Source organism: Coenobita brevimanus, chromosome 2, assembly GCF_032717465.1.
Source record: "Coenobita brevimanus isolate Jiangsu-jjx chromosome 2, ASM3271746v2, whole genome shotgun sequence".
Classification (NCBI taxonomy): domain Eukaryota; kingdom Metazoa; phylum Arthropoda; class Malacostraca; order Decapoda; family Coenobitidae; genus Coenobita; species Coenobita brevimanus.
The window spans coordinates 11,381,687-11,396,547 of NC_136955.1; positions in this window are offsets into that span (position 1 = coordinate 11,381,687).

The window sequence follows — 14,861 nt, forward strand, 5'->3', positions numbered from 1 at the left end:
CTTCATATATTTTTTGCACTTCATATATTTTTGTGCTTCATATATTTTTTGCACTTCATATATCTTTGTGCTTCATGTATTTTTTGTGCTTCGGATATTTTTTGTGCTTTAGGTATTTTTGTCTGTCTATCTATCTATTGTTAGACGCCCTAATCCCGTAAGGAGTGGCCACAAACAAATCGCTTGCATGTCGTCCTGTCCCCTGTGCTTCAGGTATTTCTTGTGCTTCAGTTTTTTTGTGTGCTTCAGATTTTTTGTGCAAGTGTTTCAGTTTATTGGAAGGCTTGAGGTGTTTTTTGTGCTATAATTTTTTTGTGCTTCAGATTTTTGTGATTTTGTTATTTTTAGTGACTCAGTATTTTTTGTGCTTCATATATTTCTTTGTGCTTCAGGTATCTTGTGCTTCAGTTTTTTTTTCCTTCAGGTATTTTTGTGCTTCAATTATTTTTTTGTTTTTCAGGTATTTTTAGTGCTTCATATGTTTTTGGTGTTTCAGGAATTTTCTTGTGTGTGTTTCAGGTATATCTTCTGTGATTCAGGTATTTTTGTGGAATTCAGGTATTTTGTATGCTTCAGGTAATTCTTTGCTTCAGGTAATCTTGTGTTTCAGGCAATTTTTGTGCTTCAGGTAATTTGTTTTGCGTTCCCTACTTCTTTTTATCCCAGATGCCTCAGTGTGTGTTTTTCTTTTCCTTTGAGATGTTGTCCTCTCGTGTGTACTGTGAGGATATTGTCGGTATATCTCACGTTTGATGTTGATGTTGCGTTTTTTGTATGAAAGTCCTTTACCAACTACCTGATTTCTTTTCTTTTGATCTCTCTCTCTCTCTCTCTCTCTCTCTCTCTCTCTCTCTCTCTCTCTCTCTCTCTCTCTCTCTCTCTCTCTCTCTCTCTCTCTCTCTCTCTCTCTCTCTCTCTCTCTCTCATGGCTACTATTTTTTATTGTTGTTAATGCTATCCACGTTTGGAAATGCGTAACATATTCAGCTGAAGTATCTGCTTGGTGTACCCTAAGGCAAATTACTCCAGCTACTTAACTGAAATTAAATTTGTCTTTCCTTTTACGTTTGAAAATTATTAAGCCCTTATGTATTTACCCCTCTTTTTTTTATTGCTTTTGATAGTCATTTCTAGAGTTTAATCTTTGGGATATTACATGAATTTCCACAATAATTTTCTTACAGCAACTGCCTTAACTCTCATCGCTAGTGCCCGAAAATTCAACCTCATCTACTGCCAGACGATTACATTCAGCCGAAAGTCACTGGAGCCAAGAGAAATATTATCACTATTAAATCTCATATGGTCGTCTGAACTCTAATATTATACTGCTTTTAACACCAGACAATATATTCATCAAAAAGTAAGTCACGGTAGCCGGAGTGGTATATTTCCAACTTTCTTTTGCTTTGACATGTATATCGTGCTCATGTGTCGAATTGGTGCTGAAGAGTGCTGGGAGGGATGACTTCACGTGGTGGCACCGAAATAGCTGGCTGTCTCCGATGCCTGGTTATACAAACATCCCTCAACTCCCTATCCCCCAAAAGAGGATGGTGGAATGCCTGAGGAGGACAGTTTCAGCCTGCAGTCCTCTAGGTTCGCGTTTCAAATGAGCTTCGTGCCACAACTACTACTACTGCTGCTACTACTGCTTCTACTACTACTACTACTACTACTACTACTACTACTACTACTACTGCTACTGCTGCTGCTGCTGCTGCTACTTCTACATTTGTCTATTTCCGCGTTGTTTTTGTTACTACGTGGCTTTGATAATGAAACAACACATTTCAGCTGACGTCGCTTTAAAGTTTATATAATTGAAGTTCCTCAGTTATTGGCATTTTGTCATATATACGCCATCTATATATTTTGTAAATCTTTCTTCCTATTATTTTTCGAGTTTGTGCTGATGGCATATTATACTTCAAGTGGTCTTTTAATGAGTACTCTACTAGATTTTATTCCAGGTAACTGTAATACTAGAGTCTCTTCTTTTGATATATTTTTTGCTCTTCGACATTTGTTGTAAGTTTATCTATTCACGTTAGGTAAATATACGTACAGTAATTCCCGTTTTATTCTTTTTCATGTTTGTATACCCAACAGCTCACACACACACACACACACACACACACACACACACACACACACACACACACACACACACACACACACACACACACACACACACACTCTCTCTCTCTCTCTCTCTCTCTCTCTCTCTCTCTCTCAGGCATATTCCGTCCTCCCTCCGCCTGTTGTGGTAGAGGGGGCTGATCCATTGTGACACGTGGAAGAACTGGGTGAATGAGATACGCATGGATACACTTTGAAATCTTTATTTTTAATGCAGTTTTCCGTGTACCTCATCCAACCTTTATTATGATGGAGTTGATAATTATTTACTGCGTTTTATGACAGAGATGCACTTTGTTTACTGTATACAGCATTGTTCCTACTTCTTTATTCATTGGCTACTTATTTCCGTGTCATTTGTGATGTTGCTACACTTAGATGTATTTTTTTGCATTTCATATTGGTCATGCCCAATATATTCAGGTGATTTTTTCTTAGTCTGTCACTTTAGTTCACATATCTCAGATCTCTCTCTCTCTCTCTCTCTCTCTCTCTCTCTCTCTCTCTCTCAGATATGTTTTTCCTTTAGTTTTTTCTTACACGTTACTAATGGTGATTATTTTCCTGATTTGATGTGGGAGATACAGTACATCTGTTCACCTTAGTAACTTCCTTTTCATACCATTTATATTAATTCAAGTACCATACTATATTCCAGCTAACGCCATATATTTTTATTCACCTAATACTAAGTCAGAGGAGTACAAGAGAATAAATACCTTTCCTTTGTTTTGAGATATATTATGCCCTCCCTGGTTTTCTTCTACTTTGCCTTTATCAATACTTTCCCTGGTTTTATTTTGGTGATAAGGGGTATATATCACACTATGTCTTTTTGAAGAGTGTATATTCTGTGAACTGACTTTCTTTCATTTATTTACTTATTTATTCATTTATTTCATCTTCACGTGGCTCCAATTAGTCAGCCTCAACTGATTATATTGTCTACTGTTCACCAGCGTAGACTGCTAGAACTGTCCCGACAACGAGATGTTAAACAGTTAAGAAGTTTTTACCCGATTACGACTAAATTTGGTGGAAGAGTTGAGGGTATGGCAAGAATGAAGGGGTTCGATTTTGAAAACAGTAAGTCAAAGGTCAAGGTCACAAAAAGGTCAGGTTTGGACCCCTGTGTGTGTGTGTGTGTGTGTGTGTGTGTGTGTGTGTGTGTGAACAATATACTTAAAACAGTTTTTATATCAACAAAACATTGTTGAAGGATTGAGGAATCAGCCGATGAGTTATCCTACAGCTTCTGAGAACAGTAGATCAAAGGTCAAAGTCATATTGCGAGGTCAGCTTAATGTTTTTATCCGATTTAAACCAATCTTTGAGGAACAGTTCTGGGTTTTCGTTGTTGTGTAACCCGAATTTGTCTGGCCGACCAAACCAAACAACCACAAGCAATCAATCGTCCCTGCAGGGCCTTCCCGTGCAGTGAACCGATGTTCCTCTGCGGCAGACAAAGCCTAGCCATAGCGAGGAACGGACGGGAGGTGGGGGGAGAGTGTTGAAATATGGTTCCCTGATGAATGCAGCATTTGCGTTTTTCCACCCAGTTAACAGGGGCACCACAAGAGGATCCACATATGTTTCAGGTTATGGTAAGGATGACTGGAAGATTTACAGAACACTCAGCCAAAGGTGAAGGTCACAGGGCAAGTACAGCACTTTTTTTTTTTTTTTTTTAATTCCATTTGGACGAAACTTGTTGGAACGCTTAAGGGTCATACATAGATGAAGTAACTCTATTTTGAGAACAGTTAGTCAAAGGTCAACGTCGCAGCACAAAATGTAATGTTCGACCCTTTGACTAACTGGTGTGTGTGGGTGATGCACTCCCTGAATGTTAGTTCTCGTATTTGTTGCAACCAAACGATTAAATGAAACTGAAAAGAGAGAGAAGTGGGAGATATTTTAGTAACTCATTTCCGATATTACAGCGATGTTTGCTCAGTTTTGCTCTTGCTACTGCCAGATTCAAGAAAAGGTTGATAGTTCAGCCACAATAAACACTGTAAGGATGATACGAAAGTCACTGTACAGTAGAGGCCATTACTACGCGTCATACATACTACACACTTCACACTACCGCACCTCACACCTCTCACACTGTCAATCTCATATACTACATACTGGTTCCTCGTCCATACTTCACACTGGTACACTCACATAAACTTCTCATAGCACACCTCATACACACTAATCCCTGACACACCTCTCACACTTCAAACTGATACACCTCGCAAACATTTCTCACTTAACTACCACACACAAACTTAATTCACATTATTACACCTCATATTGTCACACGTTAATTTTCTACGCTTCACAATGCAAGATCTCATACCTACACTTCACATTGCTACACCACACCTCGCACTAGCACTTCTCACGCTGTAACATCTCATAAAGACAAGCCTCACACTGGCATACTTCACGATGCCACTCTTCACTCTAGCATACCACACACTGCTACAACACACAGCCACATCACACATTGCCAAATATCTTCTTACCGCACCACATACTTCCACATCACACGCTGACGCAATTCACATTGTCATACCTCACTTTGCCAGACTTCACACTAATATACATCACAGTGTCACATCTTAGACCGCCACATCACACACTAGTACATCATACAGTGCCGCACCACACACTAGCACAAGTCACACTGCAAGTCCTCCAACTGCAGCACTACATACTTGCACACAACGCAGCCACATCACATACTTCCATACATTACACCTCACACTACTACACCTCACACACACTCTTTACATTGCCATATTTGGCTGCCACACTTCACATTGCCACACCAGACATTACCACACCAGACACTCTCAAACCTCACACTACCACACCAGACATTGCTACACCAGACAATGCCACACCTCACACTGCCACGCTAGACACAGCCACACCTCACATCACCACACCTCACACTGCCACACCAGACACTGCCACGCCTCACACCACCACACTCCACACCGCCACACCTCACACCACCACACTCCACACTGCCACACCTCACACCACCACACTCCACACTGCCACACCTCACATCATCACACCTCACACTGCCACACCTCACATCGCCACACCTCACACTGCCACACCAGACACTGCCACACCTCACACCACCACACTCCACACTGCCACACCAGACACTGACACACCTCATACTGCCACACCAGACACTGCCACATTTCACACTGCTACACCTTTCGTCTCTTAATACACAAAGCCTTTGTTAATACCCAAAAATAAAATTTGTAACAGACTGTGTCGTTTTATATTCAGGTGAATTGTTTCACAAATAGTGGAAATTGTTTCATTCAAACAAACACGCACTATTGCGCTGGAGCTAAAGAACTGCTGCGACAATTTCCAGTATCATGGAAATTTCATTTTAAAATGAAGGCAGAAGTTATATAATAATAAAAAATTTTACGTGACTCAGAGTTGTAGATTATAACCGGCTTAGGGGAACAATTTTATAACTAGAAAACTAAGTAATGGCTGCATACAGTTCAATAACTCTTAAATACGTGGTAGGAATGAGTTTCCATTGCAACACTAGATTTGTTCTTATTTAGTGGAGTTAAGTCATTCTCAAAAGTTGCACTGTAAGCAATGGTTGCCTAAAGATCTCTGAGCCGTAATTATGAGATGGGACAGAGTCTCTTTGGTTACCGGTCAGATCATCCATTCTAGCTGACAACATCTGGCCACGCATTGAGCTGAAGCAGAGTTGAGATTTTCATGTTAAAACAAATGTGCTGTTGGCATTTGTCATGTAAGCTTGTCACACACATTACCATATAACCACCAGCACATTAATACTGGATCATTTGTTTTGAAATGAGATAGAGATATCTCTTGCATAATTAACAAAAAGATTGGAGCAGTTGTATATATACAGTATATGTATGTATATATATGGAGGGAGAGAGAGAGAGAGAGAGAGAGAGAGAGAGAGAGAGAGAGATACAACCAACCATACCACTTTCTCTCACACACACACACACACACACACACACACACACACACACACACACACACACTTGATGGCGTGGTTGATAGAGCAGTCAACTCCCAGTTCATGTGGCCTGAGATCGATCCCTGCTCAGACCGCTCTACTTGTGTGGGTAAGGTGAGCTATCACCTGTCAATTGTAGCCCAAGGCGCGCTGTACTGGAAGACCCGCAAGTGTTGGAAACTCAGCGGGGTAAAGATTAGGCGGTCTGTCCCCTTGTCCCAACGCCTCACTTCAGCCTCGGCGAGGCTTGGTAGTGTGTAGGCGCTCCTCAGAAGCAGCCAGGGTAAGTTTGTTGGCCCCCTAAAGTTAGGATACTAGATTAATTAAGGACATGTGCATTTTCAGCCACTGGCTGCAATGAATAAATAAACCGAAAATTATTATTATTACTATTTTTTAAAGGTGTCTGACTCTGGCCAAAGACTCCAGAGTCAATCCCAATGCCCAGTAGTCCTCCTACACACCTCCACATGTGACCACTTCGGCGCTAACACCCACTGTCCATATTGAATACATGCTAGGGGGTCTCATACAGGACTGGTGTACTGGTATTACACACACACACACACACACACACACACACACACACACACACACACACAAATACTTAAAGCTGCCCTTCTTCTATAGAAAACGATGCCTGGTATATTCACAAGATTGGTGTGTTTCTCTTTGTCTTTTGTGTCAACGTGTATGATTGTGCAGACCAATCCTGGATCCACAGACTTTGCCATATAGTCGATATGTCATGTCTGGGTTTGCTGGAAAACCTCTGTTTAGGTTGTGCCTCAGCTGTCTATGCTATTCTCTGGCCAGGTTCTGAACTTCTTCGAGATGAATGGTTTCTTCATTGCAGAGGGCTCGCCATTGTTTTCTGTCCAAGGCATTGATTTCAAGAACTTTTGGTATGATGTTGCACTTCTTCACAGTTATCCTTATATGATCTTAATATCTCTTTTTCTGTCCCCCTGGGTTGCGGCATGGTGCGGCCAGTACGCCATACAGAACCTGGCAGGAAAGGTGGTGCTCAAGCATGAGGAACATGTGTCCGACCCATCTCAGCTGGTTTTCAGCCAGCATGGTTCCTATGCTGATTGACTTCACCCATCGGAGAATTTGTGAGTGAGGGACTTTATCCTCCCATGTGATCTTAGGATGCGCTGGTAAGTAGTTCAAGTTTCTGCGCCATGTAGGAGGAAGGAGAGGCATACAGCCGTATATTCCTGTAATGATACATTGGTCTCCATTCTCAAGTTGGTGTTTTTAAAGGCTCTGGATCTGAGATGTGGTTGATTCATGCAAGGACTTCTGCATCAATGTTTATCTGTGAGCACACTTCCAAGGTATGTAAAATTCTCTACCTGTTTTACATTTTTCAATTAATCTGAAATGCAAGATGCTCCGGTGAATTGTTTTTTCCGAGATGTTATTTCTGTTTTACTGACATTAATTCGGAGCCCTGTTACATGGTATATGTTGGAGACGATGGTAAACTCTGTTGTAAGGCTTCTGGGGTATGTGCAAAGACAGCACAGTCATCAGCGTATTGTAGTTCTAGGAAACAAACTATCCCATTCTTTGATTGTGCTTTAAGCAGTCTGAGATTAAATAAGCTACCATGTAAATGGAACTGGATATTTATTCCATCATCAGGGATTATCTGTTGGTGACTTAAAAGGGTGACTGCAATTAAATGTGAAAATGACAGGAGCCAAGACACATCCTTGTTCACTCCCACATCCACGTTGAAGGGTTTGGATTTTGCTCCCACATATCCCATTGGAGCCCAGTGTCCGGAATATTGGACAGAACTGGGATTTTTCAAGTCTTTATAAAGTAGGGAACCCCCGAGTAGAGACCTATGAGCTTCACGACTATGAGCCGATAGGCAGAGGTCGGTACGCTTAGTTCCCACCCAGTGCCATGCCTCGCCCAGCACCCCTGGGATTCAGTGGGTTATTGACTGGCAAACCTATCGGTCTCTTTAGCCCATTGGAGCCCAGTGTCCGGAATATTGAACAGAACTGGGATTTTTCAAGTCTTTATAAAGTAGGGAACCCCCGGGTAGAGACCTATGAGCTTCGCGACTATGAGCCGATAGGCAGAGGTCGGTACGCTTAGTACCCACCCAGTGCAATGCCTCGCCCAGCACCCCTGGGATCCAGTGGGTTAATGACTGGCAAACCTATCGGTCTCTTTAACCCATTGGAGCCCAGTGTCCGGAATATTGGACAGAACTGGGATTTTTCAAGTCTTTATAAAGTAGGGAACCCCCGGGTAGAGACCTATGAGCTTCGCGACTATGAGTTGATAGGCGGAGGGCGGTATGCTTAGTACCCACCCAGTGCCATGCCTCGCCCAGCACCCCTGGGATCCAATGGGAAATAGACACATGAGCATTCATGTTGTCATGCAGACTCTTCAGGATGGTAAGGGTTCTTTTTGGTAATCCAGAGTTTAAAAAAACATTCCATAAAAGTTCTCTGTTGACAGTGTCAAATGTTTTTGCAAGACTTATGAACGTAATATACGAGTATAAGTTACGCTTCTGCTCAAGCAATTCTCTTCTATCTGTTGGGCAACAAAGGTCATATCATAGGTGCTACTTTCTTTTTGAAATCCGCATTGTGTTTCAGGAAATGTCAACTAAGTGAGATGTTTTGGTAGTCTGGAAAACAGTAACTTGGCTAGCACTTTACTAGCATTCACTAAAAGAGAGACACCTCTGGTGTTGTCACAACCTGAGCGGTCCCCATACTTCTTGGAGACGGTCACAATATTAGAAGTAAGCCATTCAAATGGTATTCAATCTTGATTCCATATACTCAACATGACATAAAGAAGGTGCTGATGGAGTAACTAGCCACCCTCTGATAAGTTCAGATAGTATGCCATCAGGGCCAAAGTATTTGTTACTTTTTAGAGACTGGATGGCCTGAACTGTGTCTGCAAGTGTTGGTGGGACATCGAGATCTGCCGCATGTTGAGCATTTAGGATGTTATCAAGGATATAGCACTATGACATGTGGAGATGTAGGAGGACTACTGGGCCTTGGGATAGGTGACTGTCTCCAAGAAATAGACCCTGAGCCTTTGCCCAGAGTCGGACACGTAAAAAAAAAAAAATAATAAAAAAACTCCAGGCTTCTTCGCTTCAGTAAGGCATTAAGCTGTGGTGCCCATCTTTCTAGGATTGCTTGCTTGCCTTTCAGGAGCTTTCCTTCACCTGATCGAAAAGGGGCTATGTTATGTTTGGTCGATCCATAAATGGCTTTTATAAACATGTAGAACGCATGTTGACCATTAATATCAGCCAGTCTTTGCAGGTCTTTTGCCTCCTTAGTCCACCCTCTGTTCCACATGTCGTGCAGTTTTCTCTGGGTTTCACTTCTGAGATTCTGGAGTTCAGTGTTTATGAACAAAGAACTGGGATGAGCCAGCTAGTTGTTATGTGCTCTATTCTTCATTGCCAGAAGGTCATGTATGTCCTCATCATTTTCGTGAAACCAGTCTTTATGGCAGCGAGTGGAGAAGCCCAGGGTTTCTTCTATGCTTTGAAGCAGTATCTTAATATTCAGCCACTCTGTAACTAGGTTTGGTGAATTGTTGTTTGGGTGAAGTGGTGGGCATTGAGAAATCTTGTCGGTAACAGTGCTGCTGTCACAAATTGCCACATCCTTTAAAGTACTACAATTTAGTTTCTTCAGTGGTGGTCTGTGGCACATTTGTAGGTGTATGACTAGCTGCAGTTGTGTGAGTATAGGGTTATTTTCTGTTGAGCACTCAGCACCTCTCATAGTTTGGGTTATAAGAACTTCAGTTCGGTCTCACTGCCTCACAGTGGCATAGTCAATTAGGTGCCAATGTATAGACTGTGGGTGCATTCATGTGGTCTTGCATTTGTTCTTAAGTTGAAGAATAGTGTTCGTAATGACCAGACTGTTCCGTGCATAATGAAAGCAGTTTACGTCCATTAGTGTTCATGTTACCAACACGCTGGTAGCCTATAATGCTTTACCACAGGTGATTAATTTTTCCTATTCTGGCAACCCTTTGGCTGCTGCAAGCATCTGAGAAGGACAAGACGACAGACTGCTACAAACCTAGCAGAAGGCTCTTAACGAATGTTAACGGAAAATAGCAGCACCAGGGCATGACTTAGCTCAGAGCTCTCAGCAGCCTAGGGGTTAAAATCTTAAAGTAGGATAAATTTGTCATTATGTGGTACTGAGCAAACTACAGCATCCAAAGAGTCATGAAAGGAATCTTTGACAATGTTCTCAGAGTCAAGTGTTGGGATATAGGCACTGGTAAGTGTTGCATATTGGCATTTAGAAAGTGAAATGCGCCAGGACATCAGCCCCTCTGGTATACCCACAGAATTATTCTTGGATCTTCAGTAGTAGGTTGCTTTGGACTGCAAAACCAGTACTTTGGCTTCTTCTTACGTTGTCTGGTTTTCACCTCCAGAAATGAGTATACCTTCTCCTATGTTTATTAGGTAACCCTCTCCTGAGAGGTGAGACTTAGACAAAGCAGCAACATCAATTTCATATCTTTTCAGTTTATGGGCAGTAAGGGTCAGTTCTGTGGCATAGTCGTGTGTCTTGTTTACTGTTAAACAAGGTACAGTACATGTATTTCATGTAGCAAGATTCAGAGGGATTCTTTTTGTGTTTCAACTGCAGTGTGGGAAGCCTTGCCAGACGCAGTTGTCTGCCCAGATTGTGTGGAGCAGCAAATGTTTAATTTACCTTACCTAAACCCCTCACCTCAAAGGGTAAGTAGTTGAGTGACCGTTTCCAGCTCCTTAGTCGGATTGAAAGCTGCCGAAGGCATGATCTGCTCCCATACCATCATGCCAGTCGCCACTGGACCACTGACATCTATATGCAGGACGCAAGTTAGCGACTTCCTGCCACATCCAAGACCTGTCGCCACTATGCTTTCCTGTTGCCAATGGTTTATTGGTTTTGGTGAAAGGATAAAATGGGATGTGAATATAGCAGTGAGCTTGTGCATTGAATTAATTTTGTGTGATGGTCAGGGTGCGCAGATTATCACCACATGACTTGACCCTTCTCAGCCTGCAATGGTGACATGAGGATTCACGACGATCATCTACTGATCAGTATTTCATGAGTCTCCCATGAGCTCTGTCGATCAAGGCTCTCCGTCTGTGGTATTCCTTTTATGGAATTTTTTATTCAGAGTTTACTACCATAGCATTAACCCATCCAAGGCAATCCAAGTGGCAGCAGGCCTGGTAATACTTAGTCTGACGCCTGTATGATGTCCTCTTCAGCAAGGGTAACTGTCCTCCTGCTGAATCCGGGGGGGGGGGGATCTCCCTCCACTAGTATGGTCCATTAGATTTGTGGGGTAGGTGGGTCCCCCATCATGACAGAGTGGTTCCCGTGGACACACACACACACACACACACACACACACACACACACACACACACACACACACATTACTCAGACAAAACCATCCACATCCCTCACACACGAGCACCCACAACAATCATACATAACCACCCACACCACTGACACAGCCACTCACCCCACTCACACACAACCACCCACACCATTCATACACAACCACCCACAACATTCACACACAACCACCCACCACACACACACACACACACACACACACACACACACACACACACACACACACACACACACACACACACACACACAGAAATCTTCGTACACCACTCACACAGAACCAAGCACTCACACCTCTCAAACTTTCCAAGAAGCGACCCACCGCAAAGTATAGAGTTAGTGCTTTTATTTTACATTCCTTCTCAACAGTAGGAAATGAGAGAAAGCTATCACGATTTCCACCAGGATTCCGTCAAGCTAGAGAGTTCTACGAATAGCTTCATATCACAGTCAGTGAAGCGAGGTTATCTTGTACTCAAAAGGTATAGCATTCATTAAGGTTGTGTGTGTGTGTGTGTGTGTGTGTGTGTGTGTGTGTGTGTGTGTGTGTGTGTGTGTGTGTGTTTTGGCAATCTGCAGGTGGATAACGTCGTTTTTAGTTTTTAGCTGGAATCAGATTATTTTTTCACTTACCAAAAGCCTCTCGTATTCTAATGGATTTGTTAAAGTAACGTCAAGCTTTTTTAACTTCGAAAGCTGTACCGTACTACAAGGTGAAGGAAATATAGCTGCCAGAACAGAGCAAGAACGAAGCAAAGAAAAAATCTTGGCCTAAGTACTCTTGAAGAAACAAAGACAGAATCCCTGTTAGTGTTGTTCCCTTAAAAGACGGCAAAGAAATGTTTGGCAAAACCTTGATCGCCTAATTTCGAGATGATTCGACAAACTGTGTCATAAATTCGTAAGCAAAAGTAAAACCAGTAAAACAAAATCTTCCTAAGATGAAAATTTATTATTATTATTATTATTATTATTATTATTATTATTATAGGTGGTGGTGGTGGAGGCGTGGTTATTATTATTATTATTTTTTTTTTTTGAGGGATGAAAAAAACGGCTGACATGCATTACACTGTTGAAAAAAAAAAATAATAGTGTGTGTAGATAACCCTGACTTAAACTGTTATGACAAATCTAACTTTATTTCATTCAACTGTTTCATTAAAATCAAGTCTCTCATAGTTTGTTCTTGCATCCTCCTAGGGATTTTGTTCAGGTTATAAAGGGCGCCTCGTGCTGAAGGACTGAATGGGGTCTGATTTTAACCCATTAGCTTCGGTAGTTGTAAGCTGACTACAATCGTCCTTCAGTACCAAGAATGAAATAGTCTCGTGGTAGGATATAATGGTCTTAGTGAATGAATGAGCTGATGATACAATGAAATGGTCTGCTTGTAGAATGAGATGGTCTAATGGCAGAATGAACTGGCATGGTGGTAGAATTATAATTATGGTCTGGTGAGAGAATAAATTGGTCTGAAAGTAGAATTCAATGATCTGAATAAAGCCTGAATAAAACATGAAAGGATTAAGGCCCGTCCAGCTCTCAGTCTCCCTTTCATATCCTCAAAGTGTATTTTATCTAACGCGCACTTCGCTGTTCAGGGAAAAAGACAAAGTGTTCATGGCTTTCCCGCACACACAGTCTCAAAGGACTGGTTGTGCAAAGTGCTTGAAGATTGAGTCAGGCAAGTGCACGATAGCAGACCAAGCAAGCACATTTGAGGAAGACAATATGCAGTATTGTTTAGCATATTATAGCATTCCCATCTCCTATAACTCACTTTCACGTATGTAAAATCGGCTGGTGATAGATGTTATAGAATAGTTGTTTTTATTTTTTTTTCATTATTTAGAAAGGTAAAAAAATCGTTTGTCCTTCAGATAAACTGCTTCCTTATCGCTAACACTCTCTGGTTCATCTGATTCCTTTTTAACTAAATACAATCGCCGGACGTTATCTGCAATTGAGTATCAGAATTTTGCCGTTTATTTCAGGGTTAATGCTGGCACTGCTAACTATTAAGCGAGTATAGACTTAGTATCAGCTGAATATATCGTTTGGCAATCGATGTAATAGAATAAAAGAGTTGTATGAACAGTGCGTAGGTTATTGGTGGCAGTATTAACACTTTCAGGTTTGTCTGGCCTAACCTGAGCTTAATAAAATCGTCTTTAGTTGTAATCACAAGTGGTAAACATTCCATATGGAGATGGCACCAACATGCCCGTTTGCCTTGGTATACAAAAACCTATGTACAGATTCCCTGTATCCAAAACCATCTCTAATTTAGCGAAAATATAAAGAAGTCCGCTTGTGCGAACGGGTAAACTGCTGGGTATTTCTTCTTCTTCATCATCATCATTATCATCATCATCATTATCCTCATCCTCATCAGCTTCTTCTTTTTCTTCTTTCTTAGATTATCCAATCTCTTGAAAGACAACTGATTACCATTTTTATTTATTTATTATTTATTTATTTTTTATTTTTTTGTACAGGGGCTTCATTCTTCAACGATCCTGATGCGTGTTATACAAAATCATCGAATCTTTTTAAATCTAACAAATAATTGGCAATTCTTTCTTCGTATAGGTATCTGTCGGTGTTGAAATTCGGCGGAAAATTCCTGTAGACTTCTATAATCGAAAAAAAAAAAATCTTCCACAGTTCGTCTTACGTGCTTAAACGTCCAGAAAATATATAGAATAAAAAAAAAAAAAAAAGAGGTGAGGATGGCTCCGACACTGCCAATGAGAAAAAATCCTTAAAGGCAGGCTTTAAATAATCAGTGAAACTATCATAAAAGTGCAGTTCATATAATGTATTATACTGTAGCGATAAAATAATGCCAAAGAACATACGAACAAAGTGGAGGCATTATGCCTCCCAGGCCCGGATGATGCAATAACAAACATATGTAACCCCATACCAACATCAAGTTTTTGAATTTCAATAAATGACATTATGATATAACAATTATTTAAGCAAGAATAAACTAAAATAGAAAGTGTCATGATTACATTATAATAATTTTTAGACCATGCAATATGCAAAAGAAAGAAAGAAAGAACAAAAAAAACGAAAATGTAGGGATGGGGTTACGTGTACTTACAGCAACAGTTCTGCTTGGCAGGTATAATTGCTTCACTACTTCTGTGTTTTTTGGCCCATTGTTATACCTGTATTTTAATACATTTCATTAAATCTTTTTA